Source organism: Rhagoletis zephyria, unplaced genomic scaffold (genome assembly GCF_001687245.7).
Source record: "Rhagoletis zephyria isolate East Lansing unplaced genomic scaffold, Rhagoletis_zephyria_1.1 Rzeph_scaffold_01973, whole genome shotgun sequence".
Taxonomy (NCBI): Eukaryota; Metazoa; Arthropoda; class Insecta; order Diptera; family Tephritidae; genus Rhagoletis; species Rhagoletis zephyria.
In genome coordinates, this window is record NW_016159057.1 from 40620 (window position 1) to 52505 (window position 11886).

Here is an 11886-nt window from a genome sequence, read left to right on the forward strand (position 1 = left end):
GAAATACGTTTATGGTAAAATTTTGGAAAATGGCCGTGGCACCGCCCACTTATGATCACATATATGTATATCGGTAACCGTTCTACCAATTTGTACCAAACTCGGTATTTTTATTGTGCTTGCCACATAAAAGCAAAACTTTGAAAATTATTGAAATCGGACTAGAATTGAGGCCGCTTTTCATATAACGGTAAATTTTAAAACTGCTTGAAACTTCAAAATTTCGAAATTTAAGGATTCTAATTTACTAAAAAATTGATTCGCCCCTGCTTACCATGTCATATATTAAATACTTGCGCCGGGTATTTAATGTTCGGCTCCGCCCGAACTTAGACTTTCTTAATTGTTTGGTAATAAAATTGTCCGGTTGCAAAATATTCGGTAACGTACAGAATAGGCCTGTAAATATCTAAAATTATTCACCGTAAATTTATAAATGTAAATACAAATGAATTAAACTCAAATCCATTTGAAACTATAAGCAAAGTACAAAGTGTAGTTTGGGCTAACTTTTGTTGAAGCATTCTTTGCTCAACGTATACAAGAAGTGCAAAGAACTGCCGAAACACAAATGAAAGAGGTGGGCCTTTTCGGCCAACATGGCGGGTGATTGTACCGTAAACTGATACTATATGAAGAGGGGATATGCCACAAAACCCGTACTCTCTTAATATCCATACCAAACGGTGAAAGTCTTACTTACCTAAAAGAGATACAGAAACTTAGAAGACGCAAGTTTGGCGTCGGCTGCATAAAATATTAATCACCTGTGTATTGGTGTTGAACTGCCCCTGCCGCTGCCTTTGTCGTTGATGTGAGCGGAAAGTTGTAGGCAAGCGTTATTGCAAGTGAAATCAGCTTGTTGCAAGTACTTGGTTGAAAGTTTGTAAGTTTTTCTTGGTTGTTGGTGGAAGACAGGTAGTTGAAAAGATGCTGCTGATTTCTGCTTTGAAACGCTATTCTGTCTGCACTTTCCTAAACTTTGGCAGCACGTGAAATGCCGTGGCGTGCGTGAAGAGATTGGAAGTTGCAACCAACAAGGAAGTAGTCAGCGATGAGAAAGAAATGCAGATGACGAAATGATGCTGCAATGCGTTCCACTTTCGCGAACGTTTGTGCGTGCGTGGCACGTAATGGGTGAGAGCGTAGTTATCGCGCGCCGACACTCACTTTTGCTTTCTAATATCTACAAACTGGCATGCGTTTTTGTTGTTGTTGTTACCTTATTTTCATTTTCAAGTGCACGTATTTGTTAGTAATCACATGCCACACATTAACAACACTTCCCCTGCAGCGCGCTTAAAGGGACAAACAGCTTCAAAACTCCCTTAGTAAAAACCCAACACACTTTGGCACTTGAGTACTTATGTGCGCACTTACAACCACTTATCACCAAGTACAAGTGCAGCGACTCACTAACACACGCATGTATGTAAATATGAATGTGTGTACGACTTTTAGCAATTCACTTCCGCTGCGCTTTTCATACACAAACTTATTCTACAAATTGTTGCATACCTTTAGGCGCTTATGCCCGGTATGCACTGTAGCGCATTCTATTTAACTACGTGGCTTTAAAATTTGTATTTCCTTTATTGTTTTATAACATTACATATATTATTATATTTTTTCACACGTCTGCTTTGTTTTCGGTAAATTTATGTTGAAGCATTTTTTGCAGCATCGTTTTTCAGTTTTTCATTGCCTTGGGCCTTCAGCGTTGTTTTATGCCTAAACAAAAAGCAAAATAATTGCACAATTCTGCAAGTTAGCTAAGAAGGAAAAAAGAGTGGTGTGAAAATAGTTTACAAATAAAATAAAAAATAGCTTTGAACATTCAAACAGTAAAACGGGCCGCAAACAGAAGCGCATCCCGTTGTGGCGTACTAGGCAAAAAAAAAATGAGGACTGACCGGGCTTGGTCGTTAAAAATGGCACCAACGCTAACCGAATTGAGGCTGGCATCACTTGCTACAGCTTTTGTTTTTACTATTTTTGTTGTAAATATTTGTTTAACTCTTTGGCAGTGCGCGTGCGATTTTCTAGTTCGCGTCACTTTCCCTCCAAAAATGCACCGTTTATGTGCATCTGCTTACAGGCGTTTGCTGGAATGCTTTTCACTGATTTGCATGCGTATGCTCGTAAAATGTACAAATGAAACAGGGTGAAGTTATTGGTTCGAATACAAAACTTCGAATATTTCTGTTAGTAAGTAATTTATTTATTTATTTTTTTTCAAATGTATGACTTTATAGTTTACTTCCTCAATTTGCCATTAAGATTATAAATTACTAGAGTTACCCGGCCACGCCTTACTGAGGCTCAGTCTAATAAAATGGACATATAAAAATCAGAGGACAACTTATATCATTTTCTTTTCATTGTACATCTATCCACTTGTCGTTAATTTTCAGTCAATACCAATATGATTATTTAACATGACTTTTGTTATACTATTTTTTTTTTATTAAATGGATTCATATTCCTGTTCGGCGACCTCAAATTAATCTAAAAAGTTTATTTTTAGTGTTAAAATAGATCTAAAGTAGTGTTACTATATACCGGTTGCGTTTTTAGATTTTACCTTAATACATTTTCTTAATTATGAAATACCACTTAACTGCCATTTTGCGGGCAATCTTTTCACACTACAAAGAATAATAACGCGATCTCTCCCGGGCATACAACAAGTTCCTTAATATTCAACAAAAACAAAAAAATAATACTCGTTGAAAACCGCTATTTTCGTCACATATAAATTGAACGCTCGGCCGCTGTGGTGTAGTGGTAAGCAGTGCGCGCTTTCACTCATCAGCGCCTAGGTTCAAACCCTGGTCAAAGCAACATCGCAAAAAATATAGAAAAAGGTTTTTTTCTTAACAGCGGTCGTCCGTCGGCAGGCAATGGCAAACCTCCGAGTGTATTTCTGCTATGAAAAACAGCTTCTCATAAAAATACAATCGCCGTTCGGAGTCGACGTAAAACTGTAGGTCCCTCCGCTTTGTGTGGCAACATCAAGGCGCACGCCACAAATCAGAGGAGAAGCTCGGCCAAACACTAACATATGTGTAAGCGCCAATCTATTATTATTTTTACTGATTCCAATAAGTTAATGTTTGGCGCTTAAACGTTTTCTAAGTGTTCGGTCCTGCTTCTTCTCTCCAAGAAAGTTTTCAATGGCAGAAGTACCCTCGGTGGTTTTCCATTGTCTTCCGAGGGGTGACCGCTATTTGAAAAAAAAAAAGATGTAATGCTGCTGGGACCAAAAATTGAACCATGGACTTACCGAGTGGCGGTAAAAAGCTAAAAAAAAGAAAGAAATTTTATTAAAATACATTACGAAAAAATTTGCTTGCACCATTTTTTGTTAAATCACCCTGTTTAACGGCAACAATACACGACGGCGTTTATTTCGGTTCCTCTCTTTTGTCGGTGTCTGTTTTGTAGTTTTCTGTTTGGCAAAAAACCGCACGCAGAATAAAATCCAATTTTATGGCAAATGCAGTAAACTGTCAGTGAGCTACAAGCAAGCGGTGGTTGGGTGGCTAAGGATAAGCAGAAAAAGCGGCAAAGTGGCGAAATGAAAGGCGACGGATGGTGATGATGGAAGTAGTTATGTGCCACAGAGACGAAAGAAGTGTAAACTTGTAAACGGGCAGAACTATCACCAGCAACAACATGTATCGCAAAAAAAAAAATTCAAGTGCAAATGCAAAATATACAAAACAATAAAAACCGCTTGACTACATACCAACGTGCATATAAGCATTTGTAATAGCGGGGCGTGCGACAAAACGTGTATGCCTTGGTGTGGGTGCAACCAAGAAATAAATTGTAAGAAAGTTGCATACTCAGTTGCCGCTTAAAAATTTCGGCGTCATACTATAGGATGTTGCAAGAACCGCTTCCAACACTTCACACCAGGAAAGTTGCTGTCGCCTAGGCGAACGGCAAAATGCGCGATTCAGATACAAACAGATAAAAAGTACCTCGAATTGCTGTATGGCAAGTCTGAAAAACAACAATACCAACAACGACTAGAAGAACCCTTAGTTTTGCATGCGCCATTAGAAAATGCGAAGAAAGCAGCTAGCGCCGACAGAAATCGGAACTTGAGTGCAGAAAATGTGAACCGTGGCAGGATAGCAAGCAGTGTTGTTTGAGCTAAGTAGCTCAGCAGCCAATAAACAAAACAGCAATATCAGTTCGCACCAGCACCATCACCGTAAGGTAGATTTGTTGCATTTTTTCGCATTCACAGTTCATCACACTTATAAACAGCCCGGGTCATTCAACTGCAACGGCGGAGAAATGCGAATCTAACTTTACTATTTTAGCAGCAACAGAAATTCCTGCCAGCACACTACTTAAAGAATTAGATGCAATATTTAGTTACGAGTGAGATGGTATGGCCTTGTGGACTCAAAGTTTTGGCATTTGCCCATTTCGCTCACTAACCGCTTTCCGTTTGCAAGTTGGTACTTTGCGTTGTCGGTTTTCTGCATTCCCGTCGTAGCGCTATTTATCGCCCATGGCTATGTTTCTTGTTGTACGCAAGTCATATATACAGTAGTATTTGCCTTTAGTGGTTTGAAGCAAATTTTACAAATTGTTGTTACTGTTTGCAAAATTAATTATTTTTCATTACTCATGCAACCGGTCATTTTTCAAATGGTTAAACGCACATAGATAAGAATATATATAAATATATATATTCAAGTATATTTCGTCAGTGGAAACAATACAACTTTTAAAATCAATTCTGGATGCACTTTACCTGCTGGAATGAACAGACTATTGCGTGCCAACAAAAACCTACGGCAAACGTTATAAAATATAAACCCCTAGCAGGGAGCAATGGATCAAGAACGTTCCGGGATCAACTAATTCTGTTCAGTCGAAAGGTGGGTGTACTCACAATAACAAGGAGTACAGAAGTAGTACTCCAAGCCGAACTTGTGTTCATGCAGGATGCTGTCGAGTGTTTAAGCACAGGGGCAATCGTATGCTATGCTATAGTATCCATATTTTCTTAGACACTCGGCAGATCTAAAACTTCGAATATAGTTATCAGCTGCTCGGGATATGCTTAATAATTATAATGTTATGGCGCACACAAAGAGGGTCAAATGGATTTTATAAGAAGCTTTTTCGTGGCTAATCACTGCTGAAATACAGTCGGAGGTTTGTTACACTGCCTGCTGAAAGGCCACCGTTGTTGGTAATTTTTTTCCCCTAATTTATATGTTGCTCGGATCAGGCATCGAAGCCAGGTCCTAGGGAGTGGCATCTCTGACTACTCAGTTATAGCGCCCAGTACTTCAGGTTGGTAATTCGGGAGCTATAGTAAATTTTTGCAGATCCCTTAATATGATCATAGAGCAGCTTACTATTTCCAGCCAAGACACAGAGGTATATAGTGAGTTGACGGAAAAACTTGCAAGAAAGGACGGAGTGAAACGTCCTGGAAGAGGTCGAGCATATCGCTCACTATCTGCTCACAGTTCGCACAGCTCAATACAATTATCTTTCTTCTCAGAAGCAGGGCTAGTTGCAAACCGAATAAGACCAAATTCCTGCGGCCGGAGTTATGACTTAGATTTAAGGCAGCTCCGAAGGCTGAGCAGGGACTAATCTTTTTGGCTATGGGTAAGCTTAGTGTGACCAACCACATGGTGAGAATTGTATCGTATGTTCTCTGCTTACCAGGTACATCAGCTGCCGTGGAACGCGTATTTTATTTGATCAATCAGATTTGGGGCGATGAGAAATCACAACTGAAAATCGAGACATTGCGAGATCTTTTGTTTGTTCGGTACAACATTAAAATGACTTGTACGGAATTTTTCGAATTCGTAAAGAAGCAGCCTCAAATGCTGAAACAAATTGCATCAGATGAAAATACGCGTTCAGGAAAACTACTCAAGATCAATGAATTGATTACATAGGCCGACACTTTTGTAATTTAGCAGCAATTGCATTATTTCAACTTTGAATGTATGTATGTACCTAAATATTTCTCAATTCGCAAATAAATATGCTGAAGTTTGTACGTCAAAAATGTGTTTGGATATCGACTAATAAACTGCAATAAAATCGTTTCCAAAATTTTTCTTTAAAACTTTGTGTTGTGTACGTAAATGAGTTTTTGGAAAAGTGGTCACACTAGGTAAGTTGACTGGCCCCCATGGCTGTACCTACAATATTCAATAACTCAAACGGTGTTCGGTAAAAATGCCAGATTGAACACGTTTTTCATCATGAATCTGATTCTCTGTACGACACACATATTATTCCAATTTTCGCCGTTTGTTAGAAAAAGCAAGAGATTATTTACTATCGTTTTTGCAACCATTTTCAGCTTCAGCTTTGGCTGTAAGGTAGTTCTACAATCTGTAAACTTTTCGTGTGCACATATTGTAGAATGATATGTATAACAATCTACTATAACTAAATACACTTTTAATGGAAGTTTAAGAGATATTTTTCTTTTCCTAAAATAATTTTTGCAAATAAATAATACATATTCACATTTTCCACTTGACTTTTTTGTTGATGATTACGCAAGGTGGCGTAGCTTTTTATTTTATTTATCTATGCACAGTTGTTCACATATGTAACTTTTTTAAGATAAAATCTGTTTACATATTTGTAAATATGCAAGTATACTCTTTTCAAATATTTTTATTAACATTCGCAGTTCACTTGCACGGCTATATCTTAGTTGTAAAATAATTTATTTGCTTAGGGATTTTCTATAAGTAATCGTGATCATGCCTCCAAAGTTATTCTGTTAGGGACGGTAAAAAATTGTGCATACTTATTAAAAAAAAAAACAACGTTAACGTGAAAACGCCATACAATTTCCGGCTGACAAAATTACTTTTTATGTTCAAAAAAATTTTAAATATACTTAACACAATTTATAACTAGACATTAGCAAACATATGTACCCTGAATACTATGCGATTGCACTAATAGGTGGAGCAGTGAAAATGGTTTGGGGAATCAACGAATGTTTTTTTTTTTAATCGTCTCAGTAAACATGTGCTAGTTAAGTAAAATATTCAATAATCCAGATTTTTTCTATTGTTCATATCCAAGACTAAATTTCAGGTTTCAAAACATTAGCCCTGTCTCAGTGAATAATAAACATTACCAGTCTTTAGCCTTACTTCTCATAATTTTAAACGTCCATTCAACTTAACCTTTCAGGTGTTTTTACTTTTCACATGTCGGATAACACTCATACTCCCTTTATTATAATTTTTTAAACCACATTTTAAAATTCTTCGTTAAAATTTTCTAGAATATGGGTACGTTTTGAGCTACACACTTAAAATTTTAAGCTCAGAGGTAGGGATGGTCGAGCGAGTGATTTTGGCTCACGTTCTTGCATGCTCACGACGGCTCACAAGCACAAACAATTTGTTTTGGTTTTTCTCAAGATATGGTATTTAGTTTCCACAATCGCGCATATCGTACGCTCTTTTTCACGCACGCCATGCATTGCTTTATTAAAAAGTACCAGGTTGACCGATCGTATATGTACTGTGTATACATAAAAAAATGTTGATTGAAATTAACAAAATAACAATTTGTATTACATAGAAACGTGGCAACCCTGATGGAAAATATTTTCTGACCAAAGTTCTTAACAATACCATTCATTCATTAGATATCCATATTGCGATGTTTTAGATAAATTGTATCCTAAGAGATAACAGTTTGTATATAGGGAAAGCATTGTTTAATAACCTTCTCTTGGTACTCATAAATAGTAATATTTTACCTTTTTTTAACAAAAAATTAAATAAATATGCGATTCAAATAAGTTGGCAACCCTATTAAAAATATTTTCAATTATGGGTCATTAAAATACGTTCCATTTGATACCCATATTATGATGTTTTAAAGAATTCGTAACAAATTTCGAATAGCTGGCAACCTTATACGAGTCTTCTCGAAGATATTGCCTATTCAGATAACCTTAAAATCCAAAACATTATCCGTGTCCAAATTTCATCAAAATCGTTAGAGCCGTTTCCGAGAACCCTATGGATATATATATATATATATACAAGAATAGCTCGTTTAATGTAATAAGATATATATTTGGTTGCATTAAGGAAAAAGCCTTTGCCTAAGCAAATCGAATTACTACGTTTATATTAAAAGCACCTGATTTCATATCGAAAATTTTTAAATTGGAATCTTGTCGAGGAATTATTAAGAAACGTAAGCATAATATTACACAAATATTAATATTTATATTCAAATCCGCTAGATGAGATTGTTTAAACCTACACTCACGGCCAAAAGTGTTGGTACGCACACTTTTTCAAAATATCTCCAATAATTATTTATTATAATTTTTATTTATTATTATTTTTTATTATTGGATTATATTAGAATTGAATGGGTCACAAAACTGCATACACAAAAAAATTCTAAAGAATGTGATTAAAAATCCGACTGAAAAGTTGAAAATTTTCAGGAATTTTCCTAAGTTAAGCACAAAGTTTAGAAACTTCGGCCATATCGCGAACTTTACGTGAGCTAATATTCCCAAAGATTACAAAGAAAAAAAAAAACTATTTTTCTCAATTGCCAGAATGCTGAAATGTGACTCGTGTTTTGTTCTTAAATCCATCACAAACTAAACAATGGGAAGCTATACACAATTCCACATTCCTGATTATCAAGTACTTAGCTTTCGTTCTTCTTTTTTTCCACCTTTGGCAGTTCCGGCCTTAATGCTACACCAAGTGCATGTAAAATTACTACTGAAAAATTTCTATTTTTCCACCAAAATCTGTGTAGATATACGCATAAGGTTTTCAATATTTGATTTTGAAAATTAGATGTTTAAAATATACACATAAAATGTTTATAATTGGAAAATTTTTTAAATTAAAAATACATTTCCTACTAAAAATAAACATTAAGTGCTGATATTTACTCAATTTTAAATATGTTATGCGTAATTTTGCTCTACGTGACAATTTTATTTCTCTTAAAAAGAATAAATTAAAAAAAATTTTTTTGGACTGTATAAGTTATTTTGATTCCTATAGAAATAGTTCCTCATTGCAATATTGCTTTCGTATTTTAAAAAAGTGACGCCCTGGTACTAGACTTCATCCCGAAGGTGAATGAGAATTCGAAAAATAGCGGTATTAGCGGCGATGATTTGATAAAAAATCTGGGATAGAATTAGTGGCGAAGGAATTGGCTTAAATTGGCATTTCCAAATGACGTCAGTTGGTACAGAAGGGAAACGACTGGAGTGCTCTGTTGGACTCTGCAAAAAACGCTTAGGTGATGACAGCGCCAATAAAGAATAAAAAGAACACCAATCAAAAATAAAATGCAAGAAATGTAAATTTTTTTACAATTTTTTATTCTCAGTGATTTTGGAAAAATGGAAATCTGTATATTTTACTATATTCAACCGATATGTTTTAAATAATAACACTAAGTTACCACTTTTTTATTAAAAAAAAATATTTGAACGCAAGATTTTGTATGTTTTTATTGCGGGTTTCTTGTTGTCGTTGATTCTTGCCGAACACCGCTTGTATTTATAAAATTTTTATTATATCTTTTTTTGAATCACTACTTTGAGCAGATTTATTCAAGGCGACGTTAATATCACTCACTCATTTAACCCACAATAAAATAGGCCTACAAATTTATAAGTTATTTATGATTTATGATTTACGCCATTAATTTTTTCACAATTCTTTAAATTATATTTATGTATGTATGTATACAAAAAACAACTAACGCGCGCTACAAGTCATTGTTATTTATTTATATTTAACTCCAACGGACCGCGAACACAACCTAAACGCACCAATCTCTTTTTGAAACTGAAAACAATTTGGATATCATGAAAAGTATTAAGCCGCAGCAGCGGTAACTACGAACAACAAACGTATTCGCCGCTACTTGCACTCTCTTACTCAAAAGGACACTCACGATTTTCGGTAAGTCGTTGACGTTCGTTAGCCACATTTCGTGCTTTTCACAAACGTCGACATTCATATTACTGATAACGATTCGTCCTTTAAAGTTATTTGCTCCTTCTCCTTCTCCAGCGAAGTGTTTCCTCTTCCTTTTAGCCGAACGAAATGAAGCCTGTGTTTGGGTTGCTTGCAGTGCACCCATTGGTGGGAAGTAAAGAATTGTGTTCTGAGAGAGTGAAACATTAATTTAACATTCATAAGTGGACTGTGAGAACAGTTAGCTAAAAAGTGTTCCACTTTCGAATTCATTTACTTTTCACCACGTGGCACCCTCTGCTATTTAGCAGCCAGATAATGGGTTGTATTTTAAGGGAGCGCATGAGAACGACATAGTTCCCTGTAATTCTAAAAATAATGTGAACAGCCGTTTAGTTTCCACCTTTTAACACTTCAGTGGACAGTCAGCACCAAACCATAGACTTAAGAAAAAGCAGTACGTACCGTAAAGGCCAAACTCGCGAGATAATTTTATAACGATAGTTGTTGATACCTGCCCTTGTTAAATCCTCAGTGCTATTTTACCTTAGTTATAATCTTAACCTTTACTATAAATACCCTAGAGCATCATGTTATCCAAAAAAGTAAATGCGCCGGGCCACACTAGAGAAGTCAAACTTACGTTACATACATATATATTTTGTCTCATTGCTTAAGGTTATATTTTTTTTCTTTTCTAGATCCCTACCTCTATCCCTGTTCGTTCTTGTTACATTTATGTTATTCTGTTTTCCTTTATCTTCATTTTTATCTTTATACTCTATCGATAACAAAATCGATAGTAACATGCAATAAAATATCGATACCAAAGCGATAAAAAATATCGGATAACAAAATCGATGAAGAATTCGATAAAAATTTCGACAGCAAAATCGATAATAATATTGGGGCAAAATCTATTAGAAACTCGATAAAAATATCCATAACAAAATCGATAAAAATATCCATAACAAAATCAATAAAAATATCGATAACAAAATCGCTAAAAATATCCATAACAAAATCGATAAATATCGATAACAAAACCGATAATAGAATCGATAAATATCGAAAATAAAATCGATAAATATCGATAATAAAAACCGATAAAAAAATCGATAAAAATTTCGAATATTATATCGATGTTCCGAAAATATCGATAGCAAAATTTATAACAATATCGATAAAAAAATCAATAAAAATATCGATAACAAAACCGATAAAAATATCGATAACAAAATCGATAAGTCCCGAGAATACTGAAAATCTCTAAAATTCCAAAATAGTTTCCAGATTGAGTCTTTGCGTCTCTCTCTAAGTCCTCTTTAATTACCTTCATTGTATTCTTTCTTCCCCTATCTTCATCTCTACTTTTATCGCTATCCTCATTGTCTTTATTTTTATGTTTATCATTGTCTTCATTTACATATTCTCTTCACGTTTGCCCTTATATATATAAGTAAAGTGTTTAAATTTACCTAGGTCTTCATTTTTGCCCTTATCTTTACGCATCCTTGTTTTTGTTTTTATTTTTACCTTTGTCTTTATCTATGTACGTACTCATCTTTACTTTCATTCTTGTATTGGTATTTTTCTAAGTGTTATTCTTTAACCTTTTATTAGCAAATTTTTGTTAAATTAGTACCATATGCATTAGGGCGGGTCGATTTAAAAATCGCTCATTGCTCTGTGAAAATCGTATTCTAGGGATCAAAATAAGAAACTTTGCCGAAGGAACCATACCTCTAAAACGAATTCTGATGTCCCCCAATTTGGGTCGAACTTTTGGGTAGGGGCAAATTTTGAAAAATCCCACTTTGACCCATTTAGAGTGCTCCAATCGAGTCCAAATGTATGACCGACCCCCACTAACTTTGGA

At 35.2% G+C, this 11886-nt stretch overlaps 1 long non-coding RNA gene across 1 annotated transcript in view; it reads left to right on the forward strand.

Moving 5' to 3' along the window:
• LOC108365717 (uncharacterized) overlaps positions 1 to 8100 on the forward strand; it is a 16343-nt gene extending 8243 nt beyond the window's left edge. Inside the window, exons 2-4 of the long non-coding RNA XR_001847992.1 lie at positions 2884 to 2888; positions 5681 to 5684; positions 8090 to 8100. This is a non-coding gene — a long non-coding RNA (uncharacterized LOC108365717). The remainder of the gene's footprint in view (positions 1 to 2883; positions 2889 to 5680; positions 5685 to 8089) is intronic.
• Positions 8101 to 11886: the final 3786 nt, after the last annotated feature.